Here is a 19,886-nt window from a genome sequence, read left to right on the forward strand (position 1 = left end):
TATTACGAACAGATTTTGTGCTGATAAGATCTCACCAAATTGCTGGCATTCCATGTCTATTTTGAAGAGCTATAGGAATGCCCCCTATATAATCCATTCTTTTCTATACAATTACATAATTCCACAACTGCCAGGATTCACCGCTAAAGCTTTTGAGATATTTAATTTTTAAGCACCAACAATGAATTTATTTGTGCAACCACAGCCTCATCTCACCTACATGAAATCTTTCAGTGATTCAGATATAATCTCCAGACCATGAATTACAATGTATAGATTTATTAATAAATGTAATCCTGGTTGCAGACCAACTATATGAATTCACAATACACCGCCGTCAATCCAGCTGACTGTACTCCTTGTCCATCTCCCCCACTAAGTGAGAGAAGTGTATTTGATGACTGTGGACCATCTGAACAGTTCTAGACTACTGGGAGTGGGGGCGGTTGGGTGGTCTGCCTTTGCACCAAAGGAATATATTTCACGTTTTGTGACAGTAAGAATAGCATACGGTGTAGAATACTATGGGGAGGATGATAGTGGCGTGTCCCATGAGTATCCCGCAGAGACGTACTCTGGCGGTAATTGAACAGATCCTGCTTAATATGGAATGGATCTACACTACCCCGATACATTTCATTTTAGAGTGTGCAGAAATTGCCTTAACTGAGAACTTTTTCGACTTCGAAGGTACTATATACCACCAGATCTCTGGTACGTCCATGGGCAGCACATTTGCACTGAGCATGGCATGCCTGTATGTACACCAGTTTGAAGAGAATTTTATCTTCAACCAGAATAACCCCTATGTGGCACAACTTAAGACCTGGAAGCGCTACATAGATGATATACTCATCATCTGGCGGGGTACAATGGAAGAAGCAATACTATTCACAAAATGGATTAACTCTAAGGATGAACACTTGAAATTCACATACTCTATTGATAAAAACCAAGCCATCTTCTTGGACTTGGATATCTCCATGAGCCCAGAAGGGATACGTACTAAAGTACATAATAAACCAACTGATAAAAACAGCTTACTGTTACATGAGAGCTTTCATCCAAGGGCACTACGACAAAATCTCCCAGTGGGTCAATTCCTCCGGATACGAAGGAACTGCTCTGATACGGACACTTTCAAAGAACAAACTAACCAACTGGAGAAGAAACTACTGGATCGGAATTACCCCGTGACTATGGTAAAAAAAGCAAAAAAGAGGGCCAGGAATAACCACCGAGAGACTCTTAGAAACCACCAATAAAGAAAAAACCAATAGGATAGTCTGTGTTACTACCTATTCTCCAGTATCAAATCTGGTCCAAAACATCATTAGAAAGAAATTGTCTATTCTGAACAGTGCCAACCAACATTGGGAACCCCCGCTCTTTCCATTTAAACGCAGCAGAAGCCTACGTGATGATCTGGTCCAGGCACAAACACATCAAAATGAAATCACAGACCAGATCACACTCTGGGGCCAGCCAAGACCATACGGACACATCCCATGTGGTAATTGCGTAGCATGCCCCCAGACATACACAACTAAAGAAGTTGACATTGGGACAGGCAACCCCTGGAGGTTGAGAAACGTCAGTAACTGCAACACTGAGGTGGTCGTTTACCTACTGACGTGCCCATGTAATCTCAGATATGTGGGTATGACCACTAGAAAAATAAAAACCAGAGTGAACGAACATCGCAGCACCATCCGATGCGGTAGGTCCAACACTAAGCTAACCAAACACTGCCTTGAGGCAATCCATAAAGACAGTGACATAAGATGGGTGGTCCTGGAGGTCATGAACAGATGAAAAACGGATCTGACAAAAGCCCTTTTTCAACGCTGGGTATTCCGCTTACGTTCTTGGGATGTTGGTCTGAATGATGAAATCCCCTGGCTTCAAATGGGACGGTAGCAATTTCAATATGGGCTTAATAACACTTGGGTATAAAAACAAAAGGGGACACCTAATCCCTTCAGTAAGTCCTGTTATGAGTCAGGCACACCCAATGAATAATTAGCCTTTCCTTCAACTCAATTTATTTAACTCTGCACGAGGCCCCTGCATTCCTTAAATGTACATACTGGAACAGGGACCCTGTGACCCTAACGCTCTTCCTACACCAGAGGTTTTTGTATAATTACGGCATCTATACACTGTCTATTTAAACTTACCATTATTATATTTTTTTTTTGAGAAACATCATGGCACTTTCTCTTTTGTGCACTATATTTATTCTGCCTTGCCTCCAGAGTCTGACAGTGTATTTATTCGAGGGCAGCCCCGTACCCCCGTAGTACTGAACCTGCCTGACTTCCGGTGTCTCCATTTTATGGGACAGAGACTTCCTTTAGAAGCTGCGCCCCATAGAGAGTAGCGTAGATCAGGCATACCCTGCAATTTACACAGAGGACGGCACGGACACCGGATCCTCTCGTAATGCGGAGCGAAGCATTACACGCAGGGTAGATGGGACAGACATTTTCTGTAGCCGCGCACGAATCAGAGCAGCGATAATCAGGCACTCCGGGCGCACTACACAGAGGATGGATTGGATACCGGATCCCTCTGTAATACAGAGCAACGCATTACACGCAGGTCAGGCCAATGCAGGCACCAATGTGGCCGGGCGCATTTCAGACACCGGATAACACACGGATGGGTCCAATCAATGATTAAAGCTGGCCCCTCCCTGTGTTTTACCAATCAAGGGTATTACTTATATGCCCGCCCCCTCCGAACTCATTTGTCACCGGGGAGGAGAGCAGTGTACATCTAGGTGATACCACGGAGAACGCACCTTGACGAAGTAAGGCTTTGGGGTATGAATGTACGATGGATGCATGTGCAGGAGGATGTCTCTCCCTTTTTTGTCTTTTTCGGTCAAATCATGCCGCTTAATGCTGTTCTACATGTGCTTACTTCTTCAGGGTTTGACTACAGGGGCTCTCCTTTACTTCCCCTTCCCATGAAGCACATAGGGTTAAGTCTGTAGGGTACTAAAGACCCCTAGACAGCAGAAAGTGACAAAGGTCACCCCACCGCAGGTTTTTTCTAACCACAGTGTTGGTAAGAGTGGAGCCCTATATGTATTTAAGTATCTAGGTCCTGATGAATGCCGAGTACCACTGTTGACACAAGGCAGAAACATGTCGACCCAGCTCTACATGGCGAGGGGTCAATAACTTTCTCCATTTCGCCGTTCACTTATTTTTATACACCATACAGCCACATAGATCATTAAATTAAATGAGGTAACTGTAATGACTTCACTCACTCACTTCGGGCCCCCACTTAGTTAGAAGTGCATCCCTGTCGTCAGGTGTATGCCCGCCCTCTATCAAACCGAGTTTTTAAAGGGCGAGAAATGGCCAATGATGAAGCATGACACCAGGTGGTGTGTGAGGCCAGTCCTAAACTTTTTGTGAGATGTCCACACTCACATACACATAAACACTACTGAGCACCCCTTAGGTCATTCTAATAGGAGCTGCCCCATTTGTGTATAACCATGAGGAATCCCTCACAGCTTATCTACAGGTTGAGCATTCCCATAAATTCCCCAACTGGTGGTGGTAATTAGTTTGAAATTTTTGGGAATGTAGCCGGTCTTCGCCACCACATGGAGAAACGCTGAAAACCTCTATGTATTTAACCCCTTGAGTGCCCATGACGAGATGGTCTCGTCATGGGCCGCGGTTGCGCTGTGCCCATGACGAGACTATCTCGTCATGAACCCTGCCCGCTAATTCTACGCCCGGTACAGGGCGGGGAAAGGGCGGGGCACACAAGGGGTTAAACCAACACATAATTATTATGCTCCGGAAAACCTGGTCCTATTAATCTAATGATCGGTAAAAATGTACAATGTTCATAAATGAAGAAATCAATTCTGGCAGAAATCACTCCAACATTTGGGTGTTAATAGCATTAGACCTTAATGAGATGGGTGCATTTGCAATGGGATTGATTAAGACCTGTGCAGTGTTAGTAATGAGACAAGATTTAGTAAAAAATTAATTTCACGTACTACCCAACAGAGTTATTAGCACCTACCTGCACGATATTTTGATCTGCTTGGGGAATTCAATTCTAATATCTCAAATGAATGCTAGAAAATAGTGATCCTAGATACAGTCTTGTGTTTAGCTACCTCAGTGCATTACAATCTTAACATCTCAATGAGTGGAGTAGAATCAGTTGATCAGTTCATAACACCTGACTTTGAGGCATTCCAGACTCTGCCCTGAATTTTACAGTGGTGAGCACTTGGAAAGGCACCATTATCCCCAGTGCTACTTCTTATCCATGAACTGCAGGGTAAATAATGGTTTTACCCTGGAAATTAAAGATTGTTCTGAATGAACATAAAAGACACTACTTTAATTAATGAAAACATGAAAGAGGTGTTGCCTTCTTCCTGCAGTGAAAAATATAATGTGTACATGTCTCTGCAGAAAAGAGCTTATTTCTCATATGCTTTATAATGCACAGAAATACTGAATCCTAGTAAGAGCAGATCTAAGCCGGCTTGGTTGGACTGTGAAGTCTATGACATATGACATGAAATGAATAACTCTATGCAATACAAATAATTTGGAGAATGATGTTGTATGATGTTAGCTCCTGCTTTCAGCATAAACAGCTCAAAAAATATTTAAAACTATTGAAATGGAAAAGCGTAAGCATGCAGAAAAACACTCGGACAACATGCGTAAAATTATTCACTGGCACAGAAACTGAGTGTATTTCACAAAGGTAAATTTTTATGTGCATGTTTAATCACATGTAGATCTACACCTCCACCTAGTTGTAAATCTCCACTCTTTTGCTACCCACTATTTTCAACTGTAGATTACATTTTGATATAGACTTCCATGTCTCCACTCCCTCAAATCAGGGGTGTAGGCTCCTACAACAGAATGTGCAGGTGTAAAGTTACGACAAGCAACTTGTCACCTATTGATAGAGATCTCCAACCCAGGAAAGAAAATATAGTCACTTTCACAGTCAGTCACTCACCCACACAGCCACTCACTCACCTACACAGCTACTCACACACCCATAAAGGCACTCACACACACATTCACACACAGATCCACAAAAGCGGAGAAAAGGCCTTACCGGGAAATTATCGTCTGGTGGCATTGATTGAAAATGAGGCAAAATAAATTGTGGCCATCATGCTGGAGGAACTTACAGCCTGGGCAGATGAAAATTAGATAACACTAAATCAGTCGAGATTTCACAAAATGCTTGACACAACAACAAACATCATGGCAGATGCAGCACAAACCTTCCACTACATCTCTGCTTTATTGATTTCAGCGCTGCTTTCGGAAAAGGTTGTGGGGGAAGCTGACTGGATGGAGCATTTCACAAGCTCTTTTAAACATGTTGATACTTCTCCACACAGGCATTTGGGTGCAGGAGAAATCGGGAGTAGGGACTCACCTCTCCATATGAGTACTAACAACCAAAAGCCTGAAGCAGGGCTACATGCTCGCTCCCACCTTGTTTAATCTATTCAAGGCATACTTGCCGTAAGAAATTAACACCTGCCATTCCCATGTGCCCAGGCTGGGAGGCAAAACACTAACTAGCCTCCTGTACGCTGATGATGTAGTCCTGCTTAGTCACACCCAGGCGGGACTGCAACATCTCCTCAACGAAATGCAGAATTATGCAACAGAGAACAACATAAAAGTCAACTACAGGAAAACAAGAACAATGACCATGAACAACAAGAGGAAACGGCAGAGGCTCTGGCACTTTCGCGACACACAAATAGAACTAGGAGCGGACTATAAGTATCAAGGCATCAGCATAGACAAAGAAGGATGCTTAACTTGACAGAAATTAGAAGGAAAGGGCTGGCATTAGCAATAACATTAAAAAACCTCACATCAAAACTGACAGGCCCACACTAAGCCCTCTCCTGAAGGTAGCACAAGCCAAAATTCATCCTATATAAACCTTCGGCAGCAAATGAATGCGCTGTAAAGACGCCAAATTATTGGACAGCATCTTAATTAAAGCATATAGAGTCATGTTCAGTCTCCCAAACTACACCTCACCAGCCCAGATAAGGCTGGAGTTTGGCCTATTAATACAATCCTTGGCCAGGCATGGCGTCTACATCATCTGCTGGAATAAGATCAGAACCGCCACTGCAAATACATTAAATCAACTATTATGGCAAGAACTCCAGCAGAGAGACAAATCTCCCACAAGAAGTTATCTTCTGGAATCCTTGGCAACCACCGGACTCTCTGATCTCTGAAACACACGGATCCACCACTCAACCTTTAAGAAACCGGTTTAGAAATCACTAAAACATCTCTCACTGGTGAAGGACAAAGATGCCTTCTCAGCGTTGGATGATATTGAATAATTACAAATCGCTTGCACCTCACAAAATCTTGAGGCACCGTCTGGGTCTCCTGTGCGCCCTGAGCCTCTCACCCTCGAGGGTGCAGACTCAAACTCTTGCTGCTTGTGGGACAACGGAACAGAAGACATTAAGCATCTACTCTGTATCTGCAAGGAGCTGTTGAAGGTAAGAAGACAGATACTAAAGGCTTCCTTCAACCAGAAGGGTAAGATTTTTATGCTAGCTAAACAAAAAATGCCACTAGCCTCTGACTAGGGAATACGCCAGGTCACTAGTTGAAGACACACTAGGTCAACTACTGCGGGGACATTGGATACTGAGCCTACTCAAATATTGAACCAAGGCCCAATAGCCGCACACATATACTTGAGAACTCAGTATCCACCACCTAATAAGCAAAAAGATGCCCCAACTGATATTTCAAACATGTAAAAACAAATCACTCACACGCAGATACACAGAGTCACACAGCCACTCACATAATATATTGGAAATAATATCACTCATTAGTAGCACAGAAAGTATACTATTTTAACTTTTGTAGTACCTTAGTATATATGTTTAACACTCATAATCGTTTAGAGAACACTCACACTCACTGGATGATGTCATCAGTGATTTCATCAGTGATATAACTGACCATATCAGGAGTGATGTAATAAGCAGTGCATTGAGGGGGCGTAAGTTATAGTTAGCTCAGGTAACTATAACTGCCAACATGTAACTGGTTTTTTACAAGTGAAATCTGAGCCTAACTATTACAACCCGGTAACATTTGTTTTTTTCAGTAAATTTCTAAGGTTCTTCAAATTCTATTTTCTATCTATAACATCTGTGTAACCTTTGGTTTTTTAAGTGAATTTCTATATTTTTTTAACTAGTAGTCATGTTTGCAGAGTGGTGGAGAAAGGGGGCGGTACCTCCAACTAGCTGTCAAGAATCCTGCTATAAGGGACTAACTGGAGGTAAAAGGAGGGCTTTTTGGCCCCCAAGGTCCCTCAGCAGCCAAGGGAACTTCATCTCCCAAACAGTACTGCAGCAGGAGGTGCGTTTGCAGGGTAGTGGAGAAAGGGTGTGTATCTGTGGGACTTACTGGAGGTAACAATATGGGTAGTTGGTCCCAAGGACAATTTGGAGATAAGGGGACTTCATCCCCCAGCCAGCAGTGTGCCAGGTGGCACGTTTATAGAGTGGTGGGGAAAGGGGACCTGGCCTCCGAAGACCTCTCAGCTGTCCAGCTGTGTGGGACTAACTGGAGGTGACAGAAGGACTTGTTGGCCCCCAAGGATCCTCTGGAGCAAAGGGGACTTCATCCCCTAACCAGCAGTGTGCCAGGAGGCACGGGACATGGTCTCCAAAGTCCTCTCAGCAATCAGGCTGTGTGGCACTTACTGGAGGTTAACAGGCGGGCTTGTTGGCTCCCAAGGACCATCAGCATCTAAGGGGCCTTCATCGCCCAACCAGCAGTGCACCAAGAGGTGTTTTCAGAACGGTGCAGAAAGGGTGATAGCATCCAAAGACCTTTCAGTAATCCCACTGTGTGGGAATTACTGGAGGTAACAGGAGGGCTTGTTGGTCCCCCGAGGACCCTCTGGACCCAAGGGGACTTCATCCCTCAACCAGCAGTGTGCCAGGATGTGGGTCTCATGCTCTCTATACCACTGGTTTCAAGCTAGCCTGGCTGATGAGGGATGATGTCCTGAAACGGTCCCAGGATGCAGGGAGTACCTGGACTGGCAGTTCGGGCTGGATTGTTCCCATGGGGTAGAAGGTCAAGCCTGATTTGCATATGGCTGAGTCCAAACTGGAATGGTGTGGTGAGCAAAATAATGTGGATTTAACCCATATCTGTGACTGGGGGTGTATGTTTGACAATGTTCAGAATTCCAATCATCATCTTTTTGTGTTACTTTTCACCCTAAGTGGGAAGGGTATGCTCAGACGGGGGTCCTGTGCTCGCTACGCCACTGGTTTCAAGCTATCCTGGCTGATGAAGGGTGACGCCATGAAACTGGTCCCAGAATGCTTGTGTCCGGTCCAGTGAGGACCTGGCTTGGCAGTTCGGGCTGGACTTTTCCCACATGGAACAGGGTCAAGACTGATTTGCATATGGCTGGTTGCAAACTGGGGTGGGGTGGTGAGCAAAAGAATAATGGAGTAAACCCAGATCCTTGTGACTAGGGGTGAATGTTTGCATTGTCCAACATTCCATCCATCAATTGTTTATTTTGCATATGTCGCCCTAAGTTGGAAGGGTATACCCAGATGTGGGACCCGTGCTCACTACACCACTGGATTCAAGCTAGCCTGGCTGATGAGAGGTGATGCTCCTGAACCAGTCCCAGGATGCTTGTTTTCCGGCCAGGGAGGACCTGGACTGGCAGTTCGGGCTGAACTGTTCCCATGGGGTACAGGTTCAAACTTGATTTGCATATTGCTGAGTCCAAACTGGAATGGTGTGGTGAGCAAAATAACGATGGATTAAACCCAGATCTGTGACTGGGCGTGAATGTTTGACAATGATCAACATTTCGTCCATCATCTTTTTGTGTGACAGGGTAGGAATGCTCTGATTCCTTTGGCCTCTTAATGGGGTTTCTGCAAAGAACCAGCCTGGGTCGAAAAACTTTTTGAAATGTTTCAGCAAAAGTCGCGGTGGATCTGTGGCTCCCACCTACAAAGTATGAAAAAGAAGCATGGGCTCCCGCGCTTCTGTAATGTTTTGACCCCAAGTGGGCCACGTCCCAAAGGCATGAGGAATTATAAAAAGCAGAGGGGTGCTTGGGGCCCCACTCCAAGGACTGCTTTTAATGCATGTGGTGGTGCCCATATGCCACCCCACGCCTTGGGGACCACCACCCCCCCAGGGCAAATGATGCTGAAGTTTTTCAGGGGGTCGCTTTGCTCCCTCCCAGACTTGTGGACCCTCACCTCCCCAGGGCACTGCTTTTAATATATGTGAGGGTGCCTATAAACTCAAAATTAATGTGGGACCTGAACGGCCACCCCACAGCCCCGGGGACCTTCACCTCTCTGGGAAAATGTATTCAAATTAAGCGGGGCACATGGCTCTCACCAAGCAAAAGCAAACATAACTCTGCTTTCTGCATGTGGAACTGTCAAGCAGTTCCGGCTTGCAGAAAGCAGAGTTTTCATCTTTTTCTCTGCACACAAATATGCATGCAGGTAAACAGAATAAAACATTGCTCCCACATGCAGAGAGCTGCATTTCCAGCAGCTCCATGCATGCAAGAGCAATGCTGGCTCCTGCTAGAGGCGGGAAGCTGGCAGGGACCGCAGGGGCCTTGAGGCTCCCCCCCATGGTCCCCGGGGAGAACATGGAGAAAGAGGCAACAAAAGGTCAGATACGAGCAAAAAGAGGCAGAAGAAGGGTCAGAAACGAGCAGAAAGAGGCAGAATAAAGGTCAGCATTGAGCAGAAAGATGCATGATTAAGGTGAAAAACAAGCAGAAAGAGGTAGAATGAAGGCCAGCAATGAACAGAAAGGGGCAAAATAATGGATAGAAATGAGCAGAAAGAAGCAGATTACAGGACAAAAATGAGCGAAAAGAGGCGAAATTTGGATCAGAAATGAGCAGAAAGAGGCAAAATAAAGGTCAGCAACGTGCAGAAAGAGGCAAAATAGAGATCAGAAAGGAGCAGAAAGAGGCAAAATAAAGATGAGAAATGAGCAGAGCGAGGCAGAATAAAGGTCAGCAACAAGCAGAAAGAGGCAAGATAAAAGTGAGAAACAAGCAGGAAGAGACAGACTAAAGGTCAGAAAGGACCATAAAGAGGAGGAATAAAGCTCAGCAATGAGCAGAAAGAGGCAAAATAGAAATAGACAAAAATCCCACTGTGGAGAACTTATTTGTGGAAACAAAAGGGGTTCTTGGCTACCAAACGGTCCTCAGCAGCTAAGGTGACTTCATCCCCCAACCAGTAGTGTGTCAGGAGGCACATTTGCAGAGTGGTTTAAAAAGTGGACAGGGCCTCCGATGAGGTCGAGCTATCCTGCTGTTGGGGCAAATATAGGGGTTCTTAACCCAACAGCAACCCTCAGCAGCCAAGGTGGGGTTCATCCCCCACCAGTAGAGTGACAGGAAGGTGTGTTTGCATAGTGGCTGAGAAAGGGGGCCGGGCCTCCAACATGGTCTCAGCAATTCCACTGTGGGAGACTTACTTGAGGCAGCAATAGGGGTTCTTGGCCCCCAACGACATTCAGCAGCCAAGGGGAGTTCATCTCCCAGCCAGTAGAGCACCAAGAGGTGCTTTATCAGTTGGGAAATACATTTTTTAAAAACCTTAGAAATTCACAGGAATAACCAAAGGTTACAGGAACGTTATAGTTAGGAAATACAATTTAAACAACTTTAGAAATTCACTGAAAAGAAAAGAAAGGTTAATGGGACGTTATTGTTAGGGCCAGATTTAACTCATACAAAACCAATGAAATTCAGTAGTTACAGTTAACTGAGCTAACTATAACATATGTCCCTGCAATGCTCTGATTATGACTTCACAGATTACATCACTCATGCCATGGTCAGTGACATCACTGATGACTGCAGCTTATTTTCCAGATGAATATTAAAATGGCCCAATACTGAGAAGACTGATTCCTGAAATGATAATTCCAGAAGTAAACTAATTTTATCAGAAAAGGCCATTCTAGGCCCGAGTGGGCAGTAGAGAATGAGTCCATTGAATGATTGAGTCTTAGTAAGCTAAATATTATAAATCATCACTTCAAGCCCATCCACTGAGGCTAGCCTGAACCTGGGCAGGAGATTGTCACAGTAAACAACTACCTGCCCTCCACCCTTGTTTCTGGTTCAATCTAAATAATAGATAGAAAAGTCGGTAGGGACAGCTGTGATAAGCTAAGGGCCTGTGGTGTAGTTGGTCCAGGTTTCTGTAATAAAAGCTAGATCTGCTCGCTGTGCCACCAGAAACCCAGAAAATTTTAACTGGTGTTTAATCAAAGACCTAGTATTCACAAGAATGCACTTATTGATAGAGAACTTTGGTAAGATGTTTACCCTGCCCTCAAACTGCGAATCTTCACAATCTGTACCACTTTCAAAAGGGCAAACATTAATGACTCTGACACTACAGGTCGGACATGTCTCCAGAAGTGTCTCAAAAAAGATAAAGGGTTCCATAATGGGTAAATATGATCCTCACCTTGTGGGCCCTCATTAAACAGCCAGGCAGGCAGGCGCTCGGTGCAATCTAGGCTGGGACGGGCACAGGCGGACTTGCCTTTGGCATGCCTGCTGCGCTCTTGCGCAGCCCATTCACACCCCTGCCTCCATTAAGTAGGGTGGCTTGCTCAACAACTGTAGCGACACCAGAGATGTGAGCACAACAAGGTGGAAAGCACTGAAGGCGGACTACCAGTGAGGCAGGGATCGGGCAGGCACGTCCAAAAAAGGACACCAAGATTCCCTTTCCCTCAGAATGTTAGCCGCTCAAAGTACATGTGCGTGGGTAAAAGCTTTCCCTTAGATACAAATTACATATTGCGGTCCATTATCTGACAGCACCGTATTATTCAAAACCACAAAAACAATTCAAGACTTTTAAAACAGCAACTTCAATTTTAGAAATGTGTTCCTCACTCACTGTCTTCTGATGAGCGTCCATGCCCCTGCCTCCATTAAGTAGGGTGGCTTACTCAACAACTAGCTTCAGGTTCAGATCCTACCTTAGGTGTATGTTCTGCTCGATTTTCTCGGCCTTCTTGTGAGGAGAGGTGATTGAATGTGACTTCAGTCTCTTACCATTCAAGTCTAAGGGTTAGAGTAGTGAATGGAGCCTATTTACTAGGCACTTCGACATGCTCCTGTGCTCTTCCCCATAGATCAGGGCTTGCACACATAGCCTAGGGGATAGATTCGTTAGTATTAGGGATAACCTGTCCTGTAGTGAGGGTATTTCATGGAGCCGTGCTGAATTCAGGCCTGGTAGGCCTCAAACGGGAGAGACTCCATCTTTCTTTCTGCTCCGGCAGCTTGGGATGCTTCTAGGTCAAATGTAATGTTTTAGTTATGAGGTGTTATTCGCTTGGAGAGAACCGGTTCAGGCCGGCCCTTATCGAAGGATTGTATTTTTCTTCATGCCGAAGACACTACATCAGGCCGGCCGGCTGGGAACGTGTCCTTGGTACGGGGAGGTACAAGAATTTGGTGGGCGGCAGGTTACGGGCCGGAATTTTCCATGAGGAAACGCACCTCTATATTAGTGAAAGTCTGAGGCAGTTACATGTTCAGTCCGTAGGCGGCATCTAGCCGTTAGCAGTAAAGCTACTACTTATTCCAGGGAAGACAGACGCCATCTTGAAGGCGGAGAAAAACCGAGAGCCAGATACTCTCCTAGCAGAATAGCCAGAGAGGAGAGAGTAGCCGATAACGAAGAGGTCCCAGTGACTCGGAGAAGGGTGAAGGGAACAGCGCATGGTGGTGCAGACGTGTATCCGTGACTGCGGAGGTGTGACTTCCAGGCGAGCTGAGGCACAGACGAGAAGGGAACCTAGATGACCACTGAGTGCAGGCTACGCACTACTAAGGTGATGTCGACCCTTTCTTATTAGAGTGTACAACTTAATCTTTCACTTTTCTTTGCAGGTTATGTGTTATATTGTGATGTTATGTGATTGCGTATGTAATGAGTAATAAAGTACCCAGTTTGTAGTGAACCAACATGTGCTGCGTGTTCTTGTATGAGAGGGTAGCCTATTTTTCTAGTCAGCTGCGGCTACATGAACAGATGTTAACCCTGATCAGGTAAGTGGTAACTGAATAAGGGAGAGAGGAGCCCCTCGAACCGGAGAACAGGCTATGCTCGAACTGGCAGTCCTTGTGTGATCTGATGAATAGTGAGACTGATTCCCTTTTTGTATGTTATGGTGATCATAGGATGAACTGCCGTCTGGGCAGAGAGGTCTGGATTCGTATGGGATCGCGAGGCCGCCACTTGTGCTGAGACTGTCGTATGGGCAGAGAGGTCTGGATTCGTATGGGATCGCGAGGCCGCCATTTGTGCTGAGACTGCCGTCTGGGTAGAGAGGTCTGGATTCTTATGGGATCGCGAGGCCGCCATTTGTGCTGAGACTGTCGTATGGGCAGAGAGGTCTGGATTCGTATGGGATCGCGAGGCCGCCACTTGTGCTGAGACTGCCGTCTGGGCAGAGAGGTCTGGATTCGTGTGGGATCGCGAGGCCGCCACTTGTACTGAGACTGCCGTCTGGGTAGAGAGGTCTGGATTCGTATGGGATCGCGAGGCCGCCACTTGTGCTGAGACTGCCGTCTGGGTAGAGAGGTCTGGATTCGTATGGGATCGCGAGGCCGCCATTTGTGCTGAGACTGCCATCTGGGTAGAGAGGTCTGGATTCGTATGGGATCGCGAGGCCGCCATTTGTGCTGAGACTGTCGTATGGGCAGAGAGGTCTGGATTCGTATGGGATCGCGAGGCCGCCACTTGTACTGAGACTGCCGTCTGGGTAGAGAAGTCTGGATTCGTATGGGATCGCGAGGCCGCCACTTGTGCTGAGACTGCCGTCTGGGTAGAGAGGTCTGGATTCGTATGGGATCGCGAGGCCGCCATTTGTGCTGAGACTGTCGTATGGGCAGAGAGGTCTGGATTCGTATGGGATCGCGAGGCCGCCACTTGTGCTGAGACTGCCGTCTGGGCAGAGAGGTCTGGATTCGTATGGGATCGCGAGGCCGCCACTTGTGCTGAGACTGCCGTCTGGGTAGAGAGGTCTGGATTCGTATGGGATCGCGAGGCCACCACTTGTGATACTGTCGTATGGGCAGAGAGGTCTGGATTCGTATGGGATCGCGAGGCCGCCACTTGTGATACTGTCGTATGGGCAGAGAGGTCTGGATCCCTATGGGATCGCGAGGCCGCCAATTATAAGAGGTCTTGGTATGTATGAGTAGGAATTCCCTGTCCTTAGGTGGTGGATATATGTGGTTACCTATTGTAAATAGGCCCTAAGGAGGGGGTAACGTGCTGGCTGGGTTAGTGAGGCTCTGATGAGCGGGTTCTATCTGATCTGAAAACCCAAGCAGAACAGTGTATTAGTGGTGCACTGACTGGGGCATTCAAAAGTGATCTTCAAAATTTATTTTCCGTGATGTTGAATTGCGAAATGTCCCCAGAGCCCCAGATTTCTGCTCAGAACAATCCCTCTCCCAGAGCCACTGCTCTGTAAACCTTAACAGCTCGGGATACAACCGTATTGGTCAATGCTTTATGTTTCCTAACAATGGATGCTGACCTATGGGATTGTCTGGAATTACTTTTTAAGAGCTGAAGAACTGAAGTGAGCCTGCCCGGGAGCCTAGCTCTCAAATAATAAAAGCTCCTAATCTGGTCAATACTTCCATCAGCAGTCATTATATTCCTGAATGTGTCATTAAGGTTTATGGCTATAAACTTGGATTTCCCTGTGTTGATCTCCATGCCCATGTGCTTGCTGAACCCCACAAAATGATTTAACAATTCCTGCAGACCCATTGGGGTACGTGAAGGTAACAGAGGTTCATCAGCAAAGAGCAGTACTGAGATGCAGACTCTTGCTATCTTTTCAGTATCTTGCTGGTACTTGTTTAATGCTTCCACCATGCCGTACAAAAACAAGGAGAACAGTGTAGGGGCTAAAATACAGTCGTGCCTCCCCCCTTGTTTAATAGGGCTCCTATGAGACAAATCACGTTGGTCATTCCCCCTGACCTGTGTGTACGTATCTGTATGTAATCTGACTAGGAGTGAGATTATGGGGCAAGCCGATGTGGTCCAGTACCTCCCATAGAGTGTGTCTCAGCACAAGGTCAAATGCAGCCCTCCCTCGTGTCCATGAAAGCTACATACAGATGGTCTTTTTTGATAGTAATATACTTCCAGCTGATGGTCATAAAGAGGGAAATTTGATCAGTCATGCCTATGTTCACATGGAACCCTGCCTGAAGGTGCGACAAGACCTGATGTTCCTGCATCTACTTATGCAGGTGGGTTCCAACTTGCTTGCAGATGATCTTCTGTGTGTTGTCAATACGACTGATGGGGCTATAATTTGAAGGTGTATTTTTGGCACCCTTCTTATAAATTGGAACAACCATGACTCTGGGATTTCCTCCCCCTTTTCGACAGCATTACTTAACATATTCAAATAGGGGGCCCAGATGTCTGGCTCTAAATGGAATAAAACTACAGGTATGCTATGAGGGTCGGGTGCTTATGCCTTCTTCATATGGGAGAGAGCAGCCTTAGTTTGCTTCAGTGTAAATACTATTGGGGGAACATTGGAGAAAAAAGGGAAGACCAAAGATTGAGTCATTCCATCATCAACATTGGGGCAGAGACCAGGGCTAAAGATATCCTTCTCTCCATATAAAGTTTTAAAATGTTCGACCCATATGTGTACTGGAACAAATACATCTGGGGTGGTGATTTCACAGCTACTACCAACAACAATGATTTAAAAGATGATACTATTTTCCCGCTTTCTAAGGGCATCTTGGCCCATAGCTCCTCAACCCATGTTTTCTTGGAGTTAGTCATCGTTGTCTCATAGACCTTCCTGCCTGATTTCCTGCTCATTTTGGAGCCCTCTCTGACGGCCTTAATCAAACCCCCCTATGCAATCCTAAACTCTGTAGTGCTCTAAGGGCACTGCGTGGGCTTACCTTGTGTCTTTCTAAATTGTTTTCTGAATAGGTGTTTAAGGGGTTTGAAAAGCTCAGAATATTTAGAGGAAAATTTAGAGGTGCTTCAGTTGGTATATTCATAAAATTCAAAATGGACCTCTAATGATTGATAGATTTTAGCCTTGGCAGGTTAATCATTGTTAGTGTTATCCCATTTAATATTCCTACAGTTGTTTGTGAGGACTAATGGAGTTAAAAAAGTATCATTAGCATAGTCAGGGGGCCTGCAGAAGAAATCTAGACTAAACTCAGTGACATGAGCTTTAAGGTCGCTATCTGCTAGCTCCCAAATTCACTTTTCACTACTGTGAGGCCTTCCCCTCCCATAGGTTAACATTGGGGATTCATTGTTACATCTAATAAGCTGTGATTACCAATTGGAAGGAGGTAGAGCTGTATTGTTTATTACTGATGGAATTCTAATGATACATCCTCTTTAATGGATAAGTCACATTTATCATTACAATTTTAAAAATGCCTCTTTTAGACAGATAAACATTTTCTGTTCTAAGCCCTGTGTGCCTGCAGACTGTCTCCAATACATGTCTAGGGTGGGTGACATCTGGGCTTTGTGCATTTCCTGTAGAGAGCCATACACAAAGGGAGCTTAGGTGTGACTTGATGGACTATCCAACCAAGATTGGCCATCCTGGGCAGGATGGGAAGGTGGAGCTGAGCATCGCCTCACACTTACACCTGAATAGGCTGTGTCCGGTCCCCACACAAAGGACTGCTTAGCCCCCTGTAGTGAGTTTGGAGCCAGGGCAGAAAGGAAAGACCTCTCTGTACTTCAAAGCCCTTCTTTAAAGTCTCCCTCTCTTCAAAGGCACCAATGGGTATAAGTACTGGACTTTTGACCCTACAACTCCAGTACACTTGTGTACTTGTGGATTCTCCGCAGGGAAAAAGGTCTGCTGTGCTGCTCAAGGACTGCGACTCTGCTGGACTGCTGCTCTGGAAGAACTGCTTTGTTGCTGGTCTGACCTGCTGCCTGCTGCATTCCTTGCCTGGGTGAGAAGGACTGGACTCACATCACCTGAACTCAGAACCAGAGTGACTCCAAGGGCTTTCTGGCTTGCCTCCTGTCTCTGTCCCTTAGGGACATAAAAGACTTCCAAATCACCTGCCTGAACACTGGGACTCTGCCATCTGTGAGTTTGCCCTGTCAATTCAGTCTTGGGCCCTTGGAAGCGGATTAAAGTGCTGCTCCAGCAGAATTCACGCATCGCCACCTATGCAGCAGCTCAAAACAGCGCATCTCTACAACTGCGGATGCATCACCGCTGTTGCGAGGATCGAATTCGATGCATCGCTGACTGTGCGGTGCAGTGACACCATTTCCAAAGCATTCTCTGACTTTGTGCAGCTCAGAGCAGACACCTTACCTTCACTCTATAGATCGACAATGACGCATCGCCTAAATCTGTAGATAGTCAACAACGCTTTACCTCCTCTGCTTCTCACATCTCGTCCACGATGTCAATGCAAACAAGGTACTTTTTCAGCGAGCCAAGACGAGTCCCTGTGTCCAACCCGCGCCCTTTGCGGTTGCCTGAAGTTTTTTATTTGACCCGGTCTAGTGCAACCAGATAGCCCCGGATTAGCACCTTATGCTTTTAAGCACTACTTTTCTGTTTATTCTTTAAAAATGTATAACTCTGGTGCTACTTATTGGAATTTTGTCATTTTGGTCTTATTTTATTCATTACATTAGGCTTTATTTTCCTAACTGGTTGTGGTACTTTTTTGTGTGGTGTTTTCACTGTTTGAAGCGTTGCACAAATACTTTACACATTGCCTCTTATGTTAGGCTTGACTGCTCTGTGCTAAACTGCCACAGGATATGCACAGGTTAATTTAGGGTGTTTTGTGAATTAGCATGACTAGAGGTATGTGGTTCCTGCTTGGACAGGGTGCGTACCTCTAACAACCACAAGCCCAATTTTTAACATGCAGATCCTATTCCTGCTAGACTCCGAGAATTCTACTACTGGATCTCTTCTTTCCTAACCAATCAGCCAGGCAGTCTATCTCGGAAGGGAAACATTAGCTAATAATTCCACTCTTTTATCATGCTGATTGGCAAATTAATCCAGGCACATTTTGAATGTGTGTATGTATACATGTATGTATATGTACATAGCTTTAATTTTTTAATACCCTCCAACTCTGAATCTTGTTTCCTGTGAAATTACTATGCAATTACTTCATGGGCGAGAGACTGTCCTTCTCATGCAGAGTATCTTGGTACTTGTTTCCTGTAGGTCCTAGGAGGAATATTAATTAGCTCTAGGCGAATGGGCATTAGCTCCAGGACAGGTTGGATTTAATATTATTGACTTTTACAACGTCAGCAACATCAAATCTGAGTTGAAATATTTGTGTTATATGTTTTCTTAACTTATCTAACTGTACCCTGTTATTCCCTTAGTACTCTTAATGTGTCTCATACCTGAACCATTAACCCCAAAGTATCTGTTAAAACTTCCTTTCCCTAGACCCTAAGAGCTCCTTAGTACCCCTAAATGCTACCCATCCCTGGAACCCTAAAAGTCACAGCTATCTCTTAATACTTCCAATCCCTGAACCCTACAAACACTTACTAACCCTTAATGTTACTCTTCCCTGGACCCTAATAACCTCCTACCAATTCTTAATGTTACCCTTCCCTGAACCCTAAAATCCCATCCTCCCCCTAATCCTACTCTTCCCTGTACTTACAAAATGCTTACTTCCCGTTCCCCAAATCTTAAAACTTCCCTAAACCATAGAAACCATTTACTACCCTTAAGCACTACCAATCCCGAACTCTAAATACCTTCAACTACCCCCAATGCTACCCTTATCTGAACCACAAAAGCCCCTTGCCATCCCTTAAACTTCCCTTTATTGCTACCCTTTGCTGAAGTCTTCAAATCCTTTACTACCCGTTAACACTAATGAGCCTTGAAAACATCTTACTAACTTTTACATAACCATCCGTGAATCTTAAAAACCCCTAACCACCCCTTAATGTTATCTTTCCCTAAAGCCTAAATAGCCTGTACTATCCTAAAACGCATAACAATCCCCTAATGCAACCAATTCTTGAACCATACTAACCCCATTAATACCTCTTAACGCTATCATTCTCTGAACTCTAAAGAACCGTTGGTGCCCCTTTACTCACCTGCCCCTGAAGCCTAATAACCCCTTACTATCCTTAACTCTACCCTTCACTGAACCCGAAAAACCCTTACTACCCCTTAACGCTGCCCTTCCCTGAACTCTAAAAACCTGTTAGTCCCCAAGACTGCTTACAGACCCTCCAAAGCAACCTTACATGGACGCATGGGCACAACTGCTTCCTTGCATGTGTGAGACATGGGAGAAGCCAAAGCTCCAGGCTCTCAGTGGATGAGTGTGACTGCTGTATTGACTGAGGTGAAAAACAAAACTCAAGCTACAGCTTCTTTACAGTACCCGACAGGAGATTAACATAGGACCGCGTGAAACTCTCTACAAGGGTCTGCAGAGGGCTTATAAATCATGTTAAAAGATATTGATGACTTACTTTATAGAATATGTGTAATGGTTTAATGAATTCAGATGACAAGAACATTTTAATGTAAATTCTGAAATCATTATTTTTAGGGTGTTGTTCTAAAAGGTTATGTGGTATGTAGTGAACTGAAGTAAAATATGACTACATAAAACAATATATACTGCACTTCCACTGTGAGAGGTAAAAAAAAAAGTGAAACTATTCAAAATGCAAATATATTTGGTCT

General features: G+C 45.1%; 1 protein-coding gene across 1 annotated transcript in view; it reads left to right on the forward strand.

The window, feature by feature from the left end:
• The window catches only part of LOC146860506 (aminopeptidase Ey-like), a 174,413-nt gene that overhangs the window by 88,642 nt on the left and 65,885 nt on the right, over positions 1-19,886 (forward strand). The window lies entirely within an intron of this gene.

The sequence above is a fragment of the Triturus cristatus genome, chromosome 3_1, assembly GCF_964204655.1.
Source record: "Triturus cristatus chromosome 3_1, aTriCri1.1, whole genome shotgun sequence".
Classification (NCBI taxonomy): domain Eukaryota; kingdom Metazoa; phylum Chordata; class Amphibia; order Caudata; family Salamandridae; genus Triturus; species Triturus cristatus.